Source organism: Semicossyphus pulcher, unplaced genomic scaffold (assembly GCF_022749685.1).
Source record: "Semicossyphus pulcher isolate SPU_LCO1_2020_fin unplaced genomic scaffold, fSemPul1.0.p SCAF_6, whole genome shotgun sequence".
NCBI classification, from domain to species: Eukaryota; Metazoa; Chordata; class Actinopteri; order Labriformes; family Labridae; genus Semicossyphus; species Semicossyphus pulcher.
The window spans coordinates 10,851,032-10,872,821 of NW_027211737.1; positions in this window are offsets into that span (position 1 = coordinate 10,851,032).

The following is a 21,790-nucleotide window of genomic DNA, read 5'->3' on the forward strand; positions in this document are numbered from 1 at the left end:
TGATCCCAAATTTACAGCCGAGCTTTGTATTTCTCAGACATGAATTTTTAATGTGACTTTATTTCTTGGGAAATTACTTTCAACCATGTGCAAACGTTTTAGTGAACTGTTTTCCCATGCCGGACAACGCTCTGTGTTTGTGAAATCCGTGTGCCCACTCTGCACATTCCCCCAAACACGGCAGTGAGTGGGAACTTCGTGGGACAGCTTTAGCTTGCCTTCTATGGACCAAAGTGATCTCAGACGAACAATCTTGTCCGTTAACATGTGAGTCAAATACTGAATGATGATTATTTTACTCACTGGTGGTTTTAGTATTTTACCTCAGGTGTATTTTTGTGGTGTTAGGTGTGGTTATCTTTCTGATTACATAACATTGTTCAGAGCTAACTGCTAGCTTAGATTAGTTTGTGCAAATTGCATTACTGCATTCGGTTAGCCACTGCTTCTGTTCATTTGGGTCACTATGTCTGTTGTTTATACCTTTATGCACTGTATGCTCAGTGGTTAGTGCTTTTAACAGCCATTTATTTGTTGTGTAGTTTAACTGTATGCTAAGTTAGCATTGGTAATCACAACTTGCTAACTTATTACTAGCTAATCAAGCTAGCTGGTAGCTAAGTGGATGCTAAAGGGTCTAGCTTAGGTTAACCTTTGGTGTAAATGCGTGATTTATTTCAACTAATAAGTCTGTACTGTTGTTTTGGACCACACACACACACACACACACCATCACACACACACACACACACACATGCTAACACTTAAGCCATTTTCCCACTGGTCACTCGGCTTTTTTCCTTAGTGGGAAAGGTTACAATCAGCATTCAGACCTGGGTCAAATGACTCAGCATAGATCAGCATTGATGGAAACACAAAACCTGTGTCAACACGCTAATCTCCGCCCCCTTTCCGGCACGATGTTATGCTTCGTCTGTAACTTCTGCGACTCCTTGTCATCTCAGCTGCAAATTCCGCCCGTCTCCGCCCAAGCAGCGCTCGAACATCGTTGTCTCTGCCGAGTTTGATTCACAGACTGAATGAGTAATAGATACAATAAAGATCTAACCACCATAACACCTTCACTGTTTACTAACCCTGTTTCGGGTGCATTTGCGACGTCAGACGGTGACGCAGCAGAAAAGAGACAAGAGTATACTCCACTGGCAATGGGAAAAGAGACAATCTGCATTTATAAGTGGGTATTCCCGGGTCTGAAAAACCTACATCGACGCACTAATTTCAGTGGGAAATTGGTATTAGTAACACACCTTCCTTGAGGTTAGCTAAACAGCCTAAACCTCAGCCTCAGACTCTACATCTTTTTCTTCGACACTCTTACCAAGGCTTAAAAAACAAAATGTTCTGATCTGAAGCGTTGGCTCCGCCATCTTTGGACCCACAGCATACAAATGTTCTCATACACTGTCCATGAATGTATAAATGAAAAGTGAGTATGGCCAGGCCCTGTCCATTCCTATGATAGCTGCTCAGTGGTGCAACAAATTCCTGCTGCTTCTAGTCTTTCCATAAGAGGTCTGGAAATCCTAGAAGAATACTGATTCTTCAAACTATCTATGCAGCAAAACTTAAACCCCAAAGGACTTTCCCTGTGAGTCTTTCCCAAAATCCCCCTGTGTCTTCACCACAGAGCAGCAGGATGCTTGTAAGGTGAGTGTGAAACAACACCATTGCCTGGAAGTTCTCATGCAGGTCGGATACTGCCAACACTCACAGAGATAAGATTGATTTCTCCCCTGCAGTCATCATCTCAGCCATTGATGTTTAATATCAAAACTGAAAGTGAACCTCTATGTTGGGTGGTCGGAGTGTTTATTCTGTTGACACATAAAACATAATCTCAGCAACTCATATTACTGTGAAGTCGGTTTGTTGCTGGTGGCTCCATCTTTGTTTATTCTGTGACGTTTGTCGCCTCACTTTCCTAATATATCAGTTATTAAGTTTTCACCTTGTGTGGGCAGGTCAACATGGTCCTGAGTGTAATTACCTCGTGACTCACCCATCAAACACACCCGTGTGAGGCAGCGCATGAAGATGAAAGGAGGAAGGAGGAGAAATGGGAGGACAAGGAGGGTTCGATGCCAGTAACCAGAAGTCCAGACTGAGTAGCGTGGCTGTTAGAGGACAGCTGTGAATGATCCCTGCACACACGCCGTGACAATGACCTGCAGAGTGTCTATGTACAGAATGAGAGCTTATAAGCAGTATGAAGCTTTCTGGGCCAGACCTCAAATCATGATCATATTAGACCCTCATAGATCTTTGTTTTTTAGTCGCCGCAGATGGTTTTCTTAGCTCGAGTCAAGTCTCAAATCAGAATGGTGATATACATAATTTTATGCAACGCTCAGCACAGCGTTAGAAACTTAACAGTAGGTAACAAGTTCCTGATACATCTTGCAGCAAAGAGAACCACTTGATTTTTATTAAAGGGGTCTTTAATGCGGGCAGTGGTTAGTGCTGTTGCCTCACAGCTTGCATGTTATTAGTTCGAGTCCCGGCTCAACGAATTGGGCCCTTCTGTGTGGAGTTTGCATGTTCTCCCTGTGCATCTTGGGTTTTCTCTGGCTTCCTCCCGCAGTCCAAAGACATGCTCCTTAGGTTCATTGGTGACTCTTAAAAGTCAGTGAGTGTGAGCGTGAAAGGCTGTCTATCTCTATGTGTCTGCCCTGTGATTGACAGGTCATCAGTCCAGGATGTATCCCGCCTCTCGCTCAATGACAGCTGGGATAGGCTCCAGCCTCCCCGCGACCCTGAACAGGATAAGAGGTATAGATAATGGATGGATGGGTCTTTAATACACATGCAGCCATTTTTTATGTGGATGTGCAGTCAGTGTTGATGGTAATTTCAGACATTACACACGTTAGCTTTTCATGTCCATGTAAGGAACTTCTTACTTTTATGAAATCTAATAAGTTTGACCCATATATGATAAGAAAAACACAGTAAACCTTTCAAAACCTCCAGCCCTGCTTTCACACACCACAGGTCACATAATAATTTGAGTGCTTCTATATCAAATTCCCTGAGTTCATTTAAAGGTAATTAGAGGGTATAAAGGCACTATACCAGGCCTGGAATTCCTGCTTGTTGCTTCATGCACAATTATGTGTACCCAGATCAACAGTAACATGCAAAGAAATGCCCTAATTCAGACTAATGCCGGCACTGTGTAATGTGCAGAAGAGACATTTCTCAAGAATTACACAGCAGAAACAACACATCCATACTTCTGCCTGAAGGAATAAGTTGACATTTTAAACGCTGTTGAAGGAGCACAGCAGCGCGGCTCAGACGTCCTTTTCCTGTTTGACTTCCTCAGCTCTTCCTGGGAAGACTGAATACAAACATGAGCGAGATAGAAAAAAAAATGATGTGAAAGGCAGGCTTAGTCTACAGGCTCAAGGTCCTGGGTAGAGTTATGTTCATCATTTTTCATTCTGGTGAGAGATTTCGGAGTATAAATTGTTTGCTCTTTTTTCTCACTTAACTCTCAGCAGCGGGCAAGAAAGCTGTCGCTTAGAAATGTCAGCAGCCAAACCCTCATCAATTGCAGCTGTCAACAAAATACATTTGTATAATTGTATGTGCTCCTTTTCCTAAGGATTCTGATTTGATCCTTATGTAAAACACTGGAAGGAAAGTAGTACACACAGTTTATGCACCTGCCCTGTAAGATATAACCAAGTACTAAGAATGTTTTCATGCAGAATAATGTGAAATCCCTCTTTATGTCTGAAAGTGTCAATAGTATTAAAGCATTAAAGCAACAATATTAAAGCACTGCAGATAAACCCAAATTGGGCTGTCTTGTTATTATACCACAGGCACAGAATTTACTGGTTTCATATTGGTTAAGAGGTGTCTGTTAAAATCATATATCTGGACACCTCAGCATTGTTAAATGGACTGTACTTATATAGCGCTTTTCTACTCACTCGCCACTCAGAGCTGCTTTTACACTACATATCACATTCACTCATTCACTCACACATTCATACACTGATGGCAGAAGCTGCTACGTAAAGTGCCCAACTATCAATCAGGCACCACAGTCACACCATTCCACCGGGAAGGACACTTCGACATGTAGACGGGGGGATCGAACCTCCGATCTTCCGATTGAAAGACGACCGACTCTACCACTGAGCCACAGCCGCCCCAGTTCAGGTCAACCACTTCTCTAGAGCTGTATAGAAGTAACCTGTATTTAACTGCAGGAAACCATGGTACCAGCACTTCATTACATTATGATTGTTAGTAACTTGGGCCGGCTGTGGCTCAGTGGTAGAGTCAGTCGTCTTTCAGTTCAAAGGTTGGTGGTTTGATACCCATGCAGCGCCCTCAGTCTACATGTCCTTGGGCAAGACACTGAACCTCAAATTGCTCCTGCTGGCATAGCCATCGGTGTGTGACTGTGATGATTGATTGACAGTTGGGCAGTTTACGAAGCAGCCTCTGCTATCAGTGTGTGCACGTGTAAATGTGACATGTCGTGTAAAAGCAGCTTTGAGTTATTGCAAGACTAGAAAAGTTATGCTATGTTTTCCTCATGATTTTTGTTTTTTTCGGCATAAAACCAATAACTAAACTAAACTATCTAAACATGTGTGATATCTCTGGTACAAAGACAGCATCCTGAAAAAGAGCTCATATCTTCTACTCACGTTTTGTTGTGTTCCGTGTGTTGCTCACATGTGTGACACCTGGCACACTGAGTCCTCTCTAGTGTATCCCAGATCGATACTGTTAAAATTAGAGTAATAAAAAGTTAATATTTCACTACAGAAGGTAATTATAAGGATAATAAAATGGTTAATAATTCAACCACTGCTTTTGAGTTTGGTATGTGATTTATGGTGTAACGGTCACTATACATCCGCCTCCATACTGTCCTTTATTTTACATATCAGGACACTTCCTTGTATATTTTCACTCACTTATCCCACAGTTGTCCACTGCATCCATGCACTAGCTTGTAGTCGAGTCTTTTCAAGATTTCAGCTTACCACTCCGGCACCTCCTGGCGATTCTGGCTCGTACATATAAGGCCGAATAACCGATCCTAGAGCAGCCATGTTTTCTACAACTTTGGAGTGACAGTGCAGTGTGGCCACTCCATGTGGGATCGCACACGTCGGGAGGGGCTATGCGGTCACTCCAAATACCGTCAGCCAATCGCGGCTAAGGCAAAACGGCTCGTTCGTTTCAGGAGGAAGGAGAGGCTCCGAAAAATAATTAAATTAAAATATGTGTACACTTTTTAAAACAAAACAAACTTTACCAACATTATTCAAAAACAAGTCAGAATAATAGAAAATTGATTGCACAGCTAAAAAGATGTCCCCTTTAAGAACTGGAAAATGAATGCATACTGTTTCCTTTCTTTCTGCCCTAATCATCCTTCTGCTGTGGACTCGGTAACAAAAAACAGTACCCTACCAACAGCAGACTTGAATTATTAGCTCATAAAAAAAACACATTTTGTCCTTGATTATATAACAAAAACGGTGTAAAGGAATTTGCTCATCAGATCAGATTGTTCAGAGAAATATTGGCGTGCTTAACACTTTTGTTCTCTCGGACAAAAACTTTTGGCTGCAGACGAGGGTTCCCAGCAGACGGGGTTATCACAACTAGTGTGTCTGTGTGTGTGTGTGTGTGTGTGTGTGTGTGTGTGTGTGCGTGTGTGTGTGTGTGTGTGTGTGTGTGTGTGTGTGTGTGTGAGTGTGTTCAGCCACCCAAAAGATAGACTTTATATCACACCACTCTGTCTATCACGTAATTTTCAAAACCCCTGTGACACCACCCATCCACACGCAACCTGACACTAATACACACACACACACATCTCAGCTCTTCCCCTTTTCCTGTTACACACACGCACACTCATCAACATCTCAGTCACCTCATACACATCACACCACTTCGCACCAATTGGGTGTGAGGGAGGCTCCAGTAACAGCTCTTTAGTGTGTGTGTGTATGTGTGAGCTACAAAACAAGTAACTCTTCGTTACTCTTCGTAATAGTTAATATGTTAGCCTAAAAATATCGTTTTTTTAATTTAACATACAGTTGAATCCAAGATTTTCGGTGCAAAATAAGATCGACCTCTCTTTTTCACAGCATGTATAATAGACTCTATGTCTGTGGTGGAGCTCAACACGTGCTTCAGGAGTCTAGAATTACCAAACTAGTATATATCTTTCTGCATGTGTGTGCGCATGTATGTGTGTGTGTGTGTGTGTTCATTGTATGCTGGGGGAATTGCAGGTTCAGACACCTCAGTCATTTGCATTCTGCAGCTCTCTGTTCTTATGATGTCGTAAACGGGGGATTATGGACTATGTTGTGTTTGCTGATGTAAACATAGTGTGCTTATATACAGCAGGTTAGGCCCCTCGGATGAAGTGTGTACTTTGACGGGTCTTTGGTTCAGTTAGGACGGCTTTGGCGTTGACCTCTGTTGAACTTGATTGTTTTTATTGTCTTCTGTCTTCCACATGTGGACGTAGTCTGTAAACACATGCACGGACAAGAATGTCACTACGGTCATCAAGTGTATGGACGTACAAATGTTAAAGGGGACATATTTTAGCTATGGAATTAATAATTCTAACGTGTTTTTGAATCATGTTGTTAAAGTTTGTTCGTTTTTAAAATTGTTTACATATTTTAATTCTATAATTTTTCGGAGCCTCTCCTTCCTCCCTGAAATGAACAAGCAGTTTTGCCATTCAAAGGTTAGACCTTAGCCACGATTGGCTGACAGTATTTGGAGTGACTGCGTGGCCACTCCCCCACAGGTGCGATTCTACGTGGGGGGAACGGCCGTGCTGCACTGTCACTCCAAAGTTGTAGAAAACATGGCTGCTCTAGGATCGGTTATTCGGCCTTGAATGTACAAGCCAGAATCGGACCCTGAGTGGGAGGATGATACACCGGAGCAAGTGCAGCAAGGAGTTCCCAGGAGGTATCGGAATGGTAAGTTGGCAGCCTGAGGTGAATGACGGTGAATGACGATTGGTCGATTTCAGCAAAAGCAAAGTTCTACGTAGAAACCTGCAGCTGTTCTGAACGGCCCATTTCAGAGGCGACCTTTTAAAAATGTCATTCTTGAAAAACTGTTTTTACTTTTTCACTGTGAACAATAAACAAACAGCCAAACATGTGAAACCCATGCACAATATGAGAATATCCATTGAAAAGATACGGCCCCTTTAACACTTACATCGGTGCATATCTGTACTTATTTTATATCGCTAATTTGTCTTCTTCCCGTGAAACAATGTCACAATGTCTGACACAGTTACTCTCCAGCCTTTAAATATGTCATCACTAACACCGGGTTTTGCTGTCTGGTCACGACCATGTCTCCAAATGCATCACAGACTGACTTCCAGCCCGAGCCTTATATAGTTCAGTCAACCTATATAACTGACAAACATTTGGAAAGTCAGACAAACCATGAAAGTGTGGCTTCAGGCAGCGTATGAACGAGGGGTTTGGGACATTTGTTTTCAAACCATGTGTTTTGATGTTAAACTGAGTTATGCTCAACATACATAGAGGCTATACATATGCCTGTAACCCTCTTTACTGTTTGATAAGAGGTAATGACACTGAAGTTTGAACTTTGATGTTGTTTAACGTTTTCTGCAGGGTGCATTGCAAGTGGTAAGACTGAAACCAGTGACACCACTCATAAATCAAGCTATTATTATTATTACAGCCTTCTATTTAGTTATCATCTGAGCGTAAATGTGTCGCACACTTCAAAGACGGCTACAATGAATACATAATTATGCAAATGATCAAAGGACTGCTGAGCAGTTAAACAAACAGGAGTAGAAAGGTGAGTGGAAAATATACCCTCGAGGATAATGAGTGACAGGTGTGAACTGACGAGGTAATGACAACAGGTGTGCAGGGAGGAGCGGGGTCAGGTGATGCTCTGAGGCGGGAACCCTCTGAGATTAAATGTGACACAGCTTGGAGAAAAGTACACGCTGTACCAAAGATTTAGTGTTTTCATTTAGTTTTGTTGTTTTCCAAGAGTGCCGACTCACTGCACCCACCACACATCTGTGCTCAAAGCCCTGCACACCTACACAGGTGTTTTCACTTCCTGTTGATTAAAGCTCTGCAGCCTCTGCATTACAGTGTATTTTGAATGATAATTTAGTTTTCAACCAACAATGGATTTCATGTTGTTTTCCTCCAAAATATCTGATCTTACATTAGACAGCAAAACAAACTTGCCGTAAGTCTAGCAACTTTTTTATGGTAATGTTTAGGCGCTTGCAGCACTAGGTGACCATCGGGGGAAAGATCATGGTTTTGGTTGAATGCAAACAATGTCTGCAGTGACATAATCTCTATTTATAGATTCTACATATAAAAGTAGCAGGCTAACAAGCCTTTCTAGATCTAAGATTCAACTTGAGATAAATTCCCCTGACGCTGTGTCATGAAAGCCGTTTAGATTTCCGTGACTTCCTGGAATGCATCAGAAATGATTGATCCGACCTCCGTTCAACAAACGAGCATTTTCCTCCTCTTGAAGACAGACCTAACAAAGCTTCATTTCGACTTTTTACTAATCTTCATCATGATGTTGAAATTTCGGCAAAGGTAAGAAACGTTAGTTAAAATAAATCACAAGAAAAACGTGTTCTTTTTCGGGCTCATACCGCTGAAGTCAGCCAGAGTGCAGCCTCTGTGTAACTGACTATTTACAGTGAAACTGAGACTCAGCAGAAACAGATGAACGAGCGCTCCTGCGGGTGATTTAATGAACCATGTAATGATGCTGTTTATTTTGCTGACATGAGGCGGAAGTCACTTCACTTTTGATCCGAACACACGGGCACTTCTCAAGTTGCTAACTGGACTGTAAACAATGGAACGCACAGTAAATATATCGTCAGACTTTAGCCGATGGGTTCAGAGATTGGCAGTGACTTGAAGCACAAGCTGCAGCAGATGACACAGTCTTGAGAGGAGGTCTAATTAAACTGTGTAGGTTTACCCCTCACTGTGCGTTGCATTGTGGAACAACTATTTGATTATGGAGGGTCTGCATCTCATTAGCTTTATACTGTTTCCATACAGGTTGTTTCCCAGTTCCTTCTCAGAAAAACAAAACTAACCTGTGGCATTTTACTACAGGGATGTAACACGTCACTGAATTACTCTCCTCTTACAACCTTTTGATAAGAAACAGAAGCTTTATTTTGTTTCAGTTCCTGATATTAAGTACCCATGGCCTCTCTGGTCATTCCCCGCCTCTTCCCCCCTCTGAGCTCTGTCATTACTGTACTGACACTTGACTCTGGTGACTCCCCGCTGCGTGTCTGCTCTCAGTTTCCATTTCACTTCTCTGACAGCTTTTGGTCCTAAAATATGCATCCACTGTGTTTCTAAAGAGGGGTCGCTTCTCTTAAAAGGGAATTGACATTTTACACTTTTACTTATTAGTTCCTGAAGGCGTCACTGACCACATTTTATTGTGTCCACGTCAGTGATCATGAGGGCATCACATCTGCTACACCTCTGAAGCAGATATTCCTGGGAGAAGCATTATGCTATAAATGGAGTCTTAAAGCAGATCTCATTTTACATTTACTTTTTAGGCCTTTAGCTGACACACGTCCAGAGCATCATGTAAGGAGAGCAAGGCTATAATCTGCATGCGAACAGCTCTTTATTGTGACATCTTAGACTCAGCTCAAACTAAGCCCAGCTGTATGTGGTCAGACTCTCAGCTGTCTGAGTCAGTGATGATGGATCTGTCGGGCTGTGAGATAATAAGCAGGAGAGGAAGGCAGAACAAACATGTTTCTGCAACACATGTCATATCAGGCTAATCTATTATTATTTATTCTTTTTCACTTCAGGACAATCCAACAACCAAGCAGGAGCACCAACAGTCTGACCAGTCAGCAGGCTGACTGCTAATAGCAGCACGCCATCTTGTCTACACTAAGCACAATTATATCAAAGTTTTCATGAGATTTTTGGCTTCAATAGAAACTTTTGAGATAAAGTTATTGTTTTTCCCCACCAAGAGAAAGGCGAGCCAAGGAAAATTATGGATCAAGGAAAATGTCCATATTTTTTCCAAAGATGTATCTATACCACTTATCCTGTTCAGGGTCACGGGGGGCTGGAGCTGATCCCAGCCGTCATTGGGCAAGAGATTGGGTACATCCTGGACTGATCGGCAGTCAATCATATACCCCTTTCCCACCGAAATTAGCGCGTTGACACACGTATTTTTGGACCCTGGAAGACCCGCTTATAAATACAGATTGTCTCTTTTCCCATTGCCAGTGAAGTATACTCCTGTCTCCTGCGTCCCGTCTGATGTCACAAACGCGCCAGAGACAGGGTTAGCAAACAGTGAAGATGTTACAGTGGTTAGGTCTTTGTTGTATCTATTACTCATTCAATCTGTTTATCAAACTCGGTGCTAATCAATTTGGAACGATGTTCGAGCGCTGCTCGGACGGAGACAGGTTTAATTTGTTGCTGAGATGACGAGGAGTCGCAGAAGTTACAGACGGAGCATAACATGGCACCGGAAAGGGGGCGGAGATTAACGTGTCGACACGGGTTTTGTGTTCCCATCAATGCCGATTGGAGCCGAGGCGATAATTACCTGGGTCTACTGCAGAGTCATTTGACCCGGGTCTGAATGTCGATTGTAGCCTTTCCCACTTAGCAAAAGAGCCAGGTGTTAGTGTCGTTGACCAGTGGGAATGCGGCTATAGAAACAGATATTTCACCTTCACCTAACAAGCATGTCTTTGGAGAGAACCCACGCATGCACGGGGAGAACATGCAAACAAACACAAAGAAAGGAGTCTGAACCAGGATTCAAACCAGCAACACTAACAGAGGGCGGCCCTTAGCCAATTTCATTACATGTAAACAGGAGTTTTTATTTGAGAGCATACACAGAATAAAACAAGATCAAACAGCTCACTTTATCGTAAGCCTGAGAAAACCAAAACATTTCATTGAATGTTTGAATGTCGACATAGTTATAGCGCTTCCTACGCTGTTCAGACAGTCTGCTCCAGAGAACAGGACAAAAATTTACTAACACTGGAGATGGAGCGAGTCAGGCACTCCTCCGGCCTTTGGTTGACTCCCTCATCGACCTTTTATTCTAACAGTGAAAGACTTGTAGCAATTCAATGGACAGTTTTATTTTTTTAACAACAATGACTTTGACATGCTCGCCTAAGAACTTTCAGCATTGTTTCTGTTCAGTGTACAAAAGAACAATCAAGGTGTGAGTAGATGGAGTTGCTGTGAGGTGAAACTGCTGGACAAAGACATAAGATAACTCTGGAACATGATGAACCCTGATATTCTCGCTGTCTCACTGCCTCTACTGTACAGACACCGACATGTGTTATTGTACGAACCTGCTCACCTTGTTAGTCTGAAAGTCCACATTCCCTAATATGACCAGTTCAACAAAAACACAGACGCTGATTCAGAGGTTTTGTATTTCTGTGACTTGATAACAAAGACTCTCATGCATGGAAACACTGCAGGAGCATGAATGTTTTCAATATGTGATGTAACTGTATATCAGTTCATGCTGATAGTATTCTCATAGGTGCAGAGCACAGTACAGAGAGTCGGCTGCGAACTTGTCCGAAACAGTGTCAGAGAATCACCCCGCAAAAGACGGCAGTCGAGGAGGAACACGGCGTACAGCGTCGAGTGTTACACGACTAAAGATTGTGATAATGCACAATGATACTCAGTGTGTGGCCTTGTGTAAATGTGCTTCTCTCCGTGGGTAAAATTCCAGAGCCGTGAGAGACCTCTCAGAAACGTCACAATGAGTTTAGTTCCCAGATTAAGCTATCTGTGTTTTAAGGTTTTGCAATGTTCTTAAAAAGGATTTGTGTTAATCTCCATCCCTGAGTGAAAATACCCTATTTCTCTTTATAAACATGTATGTTTAAAAAACAGAGAGGCTTTGTGATTGTAAAGAGAGTTCTGTACGTTGTTATAAGGACGCAATTTCTTTCCCTTTAGAGGAGCTAAGGGGATTTGGTCAGCTGTGGCTCATTCACACATGGTCTTGTGCTCATTATTAAAGGAGCAATTTGCCCCTTGAAAAAGCCACTGTCAGTCAAAGCTGGTGTTGTCTGTAATTGATAGAGGCAATAGTATTTGAGCTGTGGAGAAAGTTGTACAAACAGCTTTTTTTTTTTCGCCCATGCTACATTCCTACAACACCCAGCATGCATTGCGCCCCTCCCTCTGAAAGGAACGGCCCAGCGAGAGACGCTGGAGTGAAATACTACCGTTTTGCTGCAGGCAATGGCTCAGAGCGGTAAAAAGAATCTTCAGATCTGCAGTCTATATTTCAACCCTGACGATTTTGAACGAGACATGACATCAGAGGCGGGTGTCCTAGATTGAAGAAGTGTATTTTAGTGAGCTCCCTAACCTCCGCCAGATGACCCGTTTTACGTAGCCATTCCAGTAGGTATTCCAGTGCCCATTAGAGAAGTGGATAGCGTCCTCCAAAGGCACAGAGCCAAACTGCATTTTTTAAACCATAATGGCATTAGCTCCCCATAATAACATGATAGGACTGAGGTTGAAAATCGGCGAACTGGCCCTTTAATCTCTTCTTGCATTTCCGGTGTCATAGTTGGATTGAGGCAGAAGATTTACCTGCTGGAGGACTTTGCAGAGCTTAAACAGTCTCAGTATCCAGCTGAGTAATGCTTGAATAAACTCATACCCTGCACATTTTTTTTGCGTCTCTGGCCTTCCCATTCTCCAAACATATAAAGGTCACGCCCACGTGCACACCTGCTCCTTAATACCATGGCAAAACACACCTTTCTCAGTTTATATACCTAATCCTACACTAATCCTCGGCCACATCACCAGAACTACATGCACTTAAAGCCGTTTCCTTGTTTGCATCCGCACCAACAATAGCAACGCTGAAGCATGCCGGCAGTTTGTATAGAAAGGCCGCATAGACCAACAAGATGGAGGAGGCTGTGGTTGCAGACTTGTTTTTGTTGTGTGTTGTGGGTTTTAATGATAATACTAAGAAAGGAAATGTGTGAATTTAGACTTGATGATTGTCCGTGTTTTGGTTCACTTTTAAAGGCTATTTTAAAGGTTAATTATGAGCTTCACAGGGTTTTCAAGATGGCGGTCGCTGCTGCTGCTGCATTGGCCCATGTGTTCAACCAATCAATGTACACTAACGTCTGGCCCAATCTTGGTATGTTACATTACTTAAAGGTATAATAAGTAGGATTTTCCTGGAAAAATAAAATATAGACCTTTACAAATATCATATAATAAAATAATATAATATAATAAGTCATCACTTATGGGCCTCTATACATGTGTGTTGGTGAGTGTGTGCAGACCCTTGTGAGACCCTTCCCTCTGCATCTATTCTGTTGTTCGGGACGTTTTCAGGAGGGGCGCTGTTGTGGTTCCCTGAGCCAATCACAGCATACAGGTGAGTGTGGGAGTGGTTCAAATTAGCAACTGGACCCCATTCAGACCGGTGAACATGGCGAAAGAGCAATGCAGAGTTGGCCTTCTTTCTGTTGGACAGGTAGGTGCCTCAAACCGGGTAGGACAAGCTAACATAGCATGCGAGCGCAAAGCTAACCGGCAGTTAGCATGCTAGTGCAATGGTAACCGGCGGTTAGCATGCTAGTGCAAAGGTAACCGTGTTGCTGTCTGTGTGGGTGGCTGTGTTCTCACACAAGAGAGTGAGAGTGAGCTTCTGGTGACAAAGAGCCCAGGGGGAGGGGCCCAGTTTGAATGTGTTGTTGACAAAATGCGAGAAAAAATCCTACTTATTATACCTTTAAGGATCTGGGGCACTGGTTTAGCTCAGTTGGTAAAGCAGGCGTCCCGTGTACAGAGGCTACAGCCCACAACAAGCTGATCGCAAGTTCAGCTCCTGGTCTGCCGTTCATTTAGTGCATGTCATTCCCCACTCCCCAGCACCTGTCTTTCTTCAGCTGTCCTATGAATAAAGCTGAAAAAATAATCTTTAAAAAAAGAAAAAAATACTCAAGGTTCCTGTTATGCTAGCAGAGTACCTACTCTGAAGATGTAGCTAAAAAGACCCTCCAAACAGTGTTTTAAAGAACCACCTTAGTTCTCAGTGTTTGGCGTGCAAACACAAGACAAATGGACGGGCGGTTCAAATTGTTTGTAGAGTATGAAAAAGCTCTTCCAGTCTGAAACCGCCTGCTGTCTGTTCTCTTTGTTCCTGATCTGTTTGTCTGTTTGCTCATTCATTCATATGACTTTTGGCTGTTTAACAAGTAAACATTATTTTACCTGCTTTGTCTTACTTGTCTCACCAACACAATTATTAGAAATGTCATAATACAGACGCAGGTTTCATCGTATAAGAAGCCACGCTTGCAGAATGGATCAGGGATGGTAATGTCGGTATGTTGGTGAGTATTGGACGACTTTGGTGTTCCCCTACCTTTCCTTCTTATACCATCATAAAGATTATGGTTTTCTTTTTGGTGAAATGTCTCAACAGCTATTGGCTAATGGCCGTGACATTTGGTGTATTAAAGTTTGGACTGTAATGACTTTGGTAATCCTCTGACTTTAACGTCATCATTCGTTTGCTTTGTGCAAACACACTAACCTTAAGATGGCAAACATTATACCTAATAAATGTCAAGAAGTTCACCCTGTGTTAGTGAAGGTATTAGCATGCTAATCTTAACATTTAGCTCACAAAGATGTGCCAAGCAAGGCTGCAGAATCTTAGCCTTGTTTTTGGTAAATAAAATATAATTTTTAAGCATTTTACTTCAAGAATCCATTCAAACTTTCAATCTACATCAAACTTTACGCGACACTCCTCCTGTTAATGTAACTTAAGTTTAATTAAACCTTTCAGTTATCTAAGCTAACTCAACAACAACCAAAGCGCGGAAGACGATGTGGTTGAAAGCCCTGGAAAGAGCCCATTACTTCTACCTGTTTCAAGGTTTAGTTCAGTCGTCTTGGATCAATTGTTCTTTACTAAACTATCGCTAGTTGAATGTTGTGATAAGCTGAAGCTCCTCTCTCTGCCCTGTGAGAATCTCATGCACCTAAATGTCAGGTTGCTCGAGGCAGAGCTCAGTCTCTGCCGTGACGGTGCTGTCTCTCATTGTTAGCCTTTACAGCAAGCGCTCCATGACGATGCAGATCAAAGAGCACAGTGCTGGAGTGATTAACTCGCTCCCACTGTACTCCTCACCGAGCTCTTTGTTCCCATGGGGTTTTGTAAGGAATCTAGTCGCTGGACAAACGAGGAGTCGCTTTGAGTCTGGTCTGAAATAGTTCTGTTGGAATTAGTTTGAAGGCCAAGCTGGAATCGTTCTGTGAAAGGAACACCAGTATTTACGCAGGAATTACACACTGACTTTTTGTGTAAAAAGGTATTAAAAACATTAGCTTACCTCAATTTGAAACAGAGTGTTTATGTAGGCTACACCAGGTCCACAGGGCTCGATGCTGGTTCAAGCTGTGGAAAGAATGTCTTCAATCTGAGCAGTGGACGGACGCTGCACGCAAAGAGCCCAAATGCAAACAAAAGAGTCTGAATTAAAACATACCAGGCTGTTGCTATTATAGTTACTGTAAAAGCTTGTTTGTGAAAGTGTGCGTGCGTGCATACCTCAGAATCATACCCGTACCTTTTGAATGCATTCAAGGACATTCAGGGCTGGAGCCAGTCACAGGGAGAACGGCAAAGTGCCCCCTGCTCTGATAAGCACTCTTTCACGGGGCTAACACATGCAGACAGTCTCAATCCCAGCCTCTGAATTAACCTGCAGGTCTAGAGCTAAAGGTAACAGACACAACATTGGCGGAGGACATGTAAACATCTTCTTACTATGAGTATGAGAAGGGTCCTGGGGCAGAAATGAGCTCCTGGGCCCCTCTTTGTTCCTGCTACTTTCTACACAATGTGTACAACTTTTGCATCCTTGTGGTAATTTGGAACATGGTAATTCAGAAAAGATAAAACCATATTATGACTTTGCAACTCTCTTCAAGACAGGACCATGTGATAATAGAGTCAGAGCCACATGGAGGCCCTTGTGATGTCGGTTTAAGACGAGCTACATTTTCCACCAAAGCTGTAATTGTTGGCTTGCAACTTTCGGGGCCACAGCTACACGATTTGCTGTGACTTTGGCTGTGAGGCGACCCCTAACCTTCTGTGTTGATTTATTTTTCATAACTCTTGCGAATAAGTGGTTAAACATCTATAGCATTAGGATGAAAATTTAAATGTGTTGGGGCGCCTGTTTAGCTCAGTCAGCAGAGCAGGCCACCCATGTACAGAGGCAAAGACCTTGACGCATCGGTCGCCGGCTTAACTCCGACTCGCGGCCACCCCCGCTCTCTCTTCCCCATGTTTCTTGTCAATCTATCACTACAGGAAAAAAGGCCTAAAACATAATCTTTACAAAAAGAACATTTAAATGTGATTTAAAAACATCCACAGCGGCAGAAACAGCTGTTTCACCATAAACAATACACTCAGAGGAACACAATGTAATGCAGCAGTGAGACATGCTGCAGTTGGAGGAAGGGGCACAGCCGTGATCTCCGACACGCAACGCACACAGCTGAGCTGTCAAGAGTGTCACTCTATTTATATGCAGTCACAGTCACCTGTGATTTAAAGCACATGTAGCCTTTTGAAAATTTAGTTTGTTGAAGATTTGAATGCAAATGAACTTAAAAGGCTCAGTCAGCCCTTTGTCCTCTGTGCGCACGTCAGTTCGACATGTGCACTCCTGGCTATGTGCAGAGATGTGATATTTGTGTGCAATAATGACATTACATACAGTTTAAGCCAGATGTTACGTAACATATCCCTGCATGCATGCTTTTTTTACTCCCACGACTGTAAGGTGATCAGTCATGTCAGGTTTTGAATATTGAGGAGCTTTCGGGGGGGCTGCACGATGGAGGGAAGCTTTTACCTTCTGTTGACTCAGTCAGAGCTGGAAAGAGACATGACGCACTGACACTTGACTCCTCGCTCTCTGCAAAGAGCTTGGACTATATAAAGACCAAACTGTGCAGTAAGGTACCACTGAACCCCTTCAACCTGATCACATACACGCACGTGCACGTGCACACCTACTTATCATTTATTTGCTTAGTCAGTTTCCCCATCAACTGCCTTATCTTGCCAAACCTCTCCTCTCTTTTTTCCAAAGAATGCACTCTTGAGCATCCTCACAGGCTTGTTAGCATTCATCCGGTGCATCTAACAAGAATGGCCACTCTGTTTCTCTCCATCAATCAGAGGGCCCCCTGAAAAAACCGCATCGGCCCCTGAACGCCAACACCTCTGTCTTCGCTGCTCCTCTGGCGTCTGCAGGACTCGGGTGCGATTCCGGGCACGGGGATACCTAGAAACCGGGCCTTGTGGTCGTTGCCAGTTTCCATGGTTCCCCCCTGTCAAAGGGAGGTTCTTTCTGGGCCTGGTGTGTTTGTGAAGTCCCCGTGAAAAGATGGCTCTGTGTCCTGAGGTCCCGAGCCCACCAAGTAGAATTCCTCTGCGACTCCGGCTGAGTCGGGGTTGTGCAGCACGTCGGATGGAAGTGAGAGAAAACACAGAAGCAGCATGTTTTGGTTCTGGCTCGGTGCCACGCATCAGTTAGGAGCTCAGGGGGACTGGGTCACGGGGGGGGCTCCCAGGGGGGAAATAAACACGCTTGTGTGTACTCGCTTCCTCTGGCAAACATACATTCAACTGCAAAGATACAAACAGACACAAGTGGAAGCATAAACACTTTTACAGTTTACAGTTTCCACATCATCTACAAATTCATCAACATTTACAGACAAAAAACCTGTTGATCGGAAAGCTTCAAAACTATTCAAATGAAGTTCTCCTTTCTACTTCTCAAAAGTCTACTTTTTGCAGTGCGGTTTACTTATTTACATTATTGTGCAGTGTTCCTTGCGGATGACTCGTCTTCTTGAAATCCTGCTGGCACTCCCTGTGCTCTCTCATCTTTTCACAGGTGTGTGTACACACAAAGTAGGAAGCTTCTGTTTAACCTGAAACACCCACAGTGACTCAGAGGAGGATAAGAGATCCTAAGAGAGATTACACATGTGTCATGTATGTGGAATTTTGTAGTAATATGTGAAAGTGGTTCAGGAGGAAACATGCAGGAGGCGTCTCTTATGAATCAAAATAAACATTGGTGTGATAAATTCAATACTTTCTCATTGAGGTACAAATCATGATGCTGATGATAACATGATTCGACACCTTAGGCATCAGTTTTCAGCCTGTTCTCATTCCCATCTTGCGATCTTAGCCGTGCCTCTGCTTCTCAAGGGGAGATATGAGACTTTATTTTTAGGTTTTTAATCCAGGTTTTGAATGGCAGCAAACTATAAAGGCACATTTGTCCTGGAGCTATACAGTATGTTCAAAGAAACTGATGTCATTCAAAGGGACAACCAGTAACACCAGCCTTTCCAGTTAGATTTGTGCCACACTGCTCTTATTGAGTGCAGGTTTTGTTACCTTTACAGGGACGATTATTTTCCGGATATTCTTGAAATTCACCTTGAGGCGGTTGTTTGAATATAAGTAAAAATTTACTGTACAAGTACAAGTTGTCCCTAATTACCAGACTTAACAATGCTTTGTTGTGGTATGTTAATGTAGAGAACGTCAAAAGATCTCAGGCCTCTGTTGGCAGCTCTTAAAATAGAGCTCATGTGTTTATCACATCATAGCAGTCATAATGGAGGAACTCTGTCACTGTTTCCCATTTTTTGCTAATTATAAGCTACTAAAGTTAAAATGAAGTCAATTCAGCATTAAAAGATATGGATGGAAACACTTGAGATAGTCTGACTCTTGTTTTTGTCTTAGACAAAGAGGGACAAACTGTTGGTCTCCTCTGCAGCACAGCAGCAGGTGATTCAGCTCCTTGCTCGGGGACACGTCAGTAGGTCAGTGTCGGCCTGAGGCCGGGCTTTCCTGTTGAAGGACATGCAGTGTGATGGTTCATGTGCTTCCCTGCAGCATCAGAGGGATCACCGAGCTCTGATTTGATCTGAAAGGCTCAAAGAGCGAAAAGTATGATGAGAATGACATCTTGTCACTGACTTTCAGCATTTGTACACTCTCCTTTAACATCGGCCTAAAGGCAGGTGCTGTCTATAGTTGTTACACAGTCCATAAATTCTTATTATTTTCCATTTGGCTGCAAAATGAAATTACTTTTAAACTTTTTCCACTAAGAACACAGTTCTCTGGGATCATATGGCCCTAAAAACACCTTTACGCCTACACAAAACACAGGCGTGTGTACGTCAATTGTTATTATCTTAACACCACTATGCATACAATCATTCCCTCAAGGTTAACATAATTCTTAAACAGGCACGGGAAAGTTTTGTGAATTTTTACCACAGTGTTTAAAACGGGCTGACTCCGCTCACACTGTCAGCTGAACGCCTGACTTTGCACTCACTCAACGGCTCCGTTTCCATTGCGGCTTCTGAAAAAGCACCTGGGCCTCCCCACAAGGCGGCAGATGGAGGGACAACCACACACCCACTCAGGGCTGGAGGCTCTGCTCTGTGGGGCCAAACATAACAATAACCCTCGGGCTGGTCAGTGCTCGAACACTGCTCTGCTTTCCATGAATTGGCACTGTTGAAGCCAAGGTTTTCCATGGTCATGGCCAAGAAAGTCTCTGACCAGTCCTGCACTACACTCTGTGAATCTACTGAGGGTGATTAAGTGCTTGATGGGCACTAATAGAGCACAGGGTGTAATAACTTGATATCTACATCGGGAAACTACACTAAATAGTTAATTTACATTGCATTAAGGTACATGTGAGTTGTTTTCTATATTTATTAAACTTCTACTTAGATGAATTAAAAGTATAACTCAATAAAGTATGAGAATACAAGGACTTAAAAACTTGAGTTAGGTAATACACAGTTGCATAATACGACTGATGTTCAGTGAAATGGCTCAAACTTGCAGAACCATTGGATCATTCCTTCCTTCCTAACTTTAAAAACACACCCAGAATGAGGTGCAGCCAACATGAACTGTTTTACATTCACATCTAAATGAATTGTTTCCCTCATGCTTTGTCTTGAGGCAGATACCATCTGGATGAATTATTGCAGGCTAGAAATCAATGAAACTACAACTCGAGGAGTTAGTGAAAGAATTCTTCCGCCCTCTGCTGGACATATTCTGGCAGTGCCTCACAGACTGACGATCACAATGTATTCTTATTGTAATCAATAAAATAATCTGCTGAATGAGTCTGACATCATCTACTTTTTGTCTTTTGTTTTGACTTTTTGATTTGATAGAGTTTAAAGGCTGCTGATTTGTATGGATAATCAGATCATTTGTATGATATTACGCACCACTCTACAGTCACCATTAACAGGTTAGGTTTTCAGTCTTTCAGACAATACTGACAGAAATCTGAATGCAATTTCTATTTTTCAAAAGTGTATTTAACCTGATGATTTGGTAATCTGTTATGTTTTCTAATCCCAAACAGTGTAGGAGAAGCATCTGGAGGACAAAGTCCAGAATAGTCTGACCTAGAAAGCAGAGGTAGCCTGCACCAAGATTGAACAAAGTAGCATAATGGCTGACCTTTTAACTTATAAAGAAATATTTATCTGTGGTCTAGTCTAAGTTGCACTCATTGCTTTGAAGCTAGCTGAATTGAAATGTATTATTATTCATTTTCTTTTATTTCTTTTTTTTTTCAAATAGAAAACTAGCTAAGCTTGTGCCCACACATATAAGGCCAAGTGTCATCATGAAAAGGCCTTCAGTTTTACAACTTTTTCCCCCAACAGTTTTGTGATTCACTTTTAAATATAAATGCAAGGATGAACAATAAAGAACTGCATGGAAACATCTCTGGTTTGCGATATCTTCAATGGCATGGAGTTGACATGTGAAAGGCTTGAATTACTACTATAAAACAAACTGTAACTTGACTAGTAGGAGAGCATTCCCCAGCCAAACACTTAACGGAAAATCACAACATAATTAACGTTATAAGTCATTGGTGAAGTAAGACGTGAGGCGTTAATAATTTACCACAATTGTTTGTGGAAAATAACATAGACCAGGCCTCAGCTTTGTTTATACAGTTAACTGAAATTGCATGCTATGATATAGGCCTAGTTAATAGACTGGGGCATTTCCATACATTTCTAATTTTGGTAAATCATTGTTATAAGTTTTTAAAAGAAACTCCACCTGCTGAGGGAGACCACAAGATACTTAAAAAGCCTTAAAAATATGTAAGTAAGTCTAAGCCTCGAGTTGAGTTTCTCAAGTATTATAGTATATATCCATCAATTATTTAAAACATATTATAAGATTAAAGACTTTACCAATTAACAATGTTTCTACCATTTACGTGAAGAGGCTCAGCTTCAGTAGGCTATGTATTTCCGGGGTATCAGAGCAGAGAGTTTGTCAAACACAAGATAGAAATCCGTATTTTTGTTCCGATTCAGAGAGCATGTTACATTTGAAATCTCGTTTATGTGGGCACCTCAACGAATTAATATGAATTGAATAATTATCTATGAATTATAATCTATATGTTATCAGCTATACGGCAACTCACCTAGTAGAAGGATGATCCAAACTTCTGACCAGGCCCGGAATTGCAAGA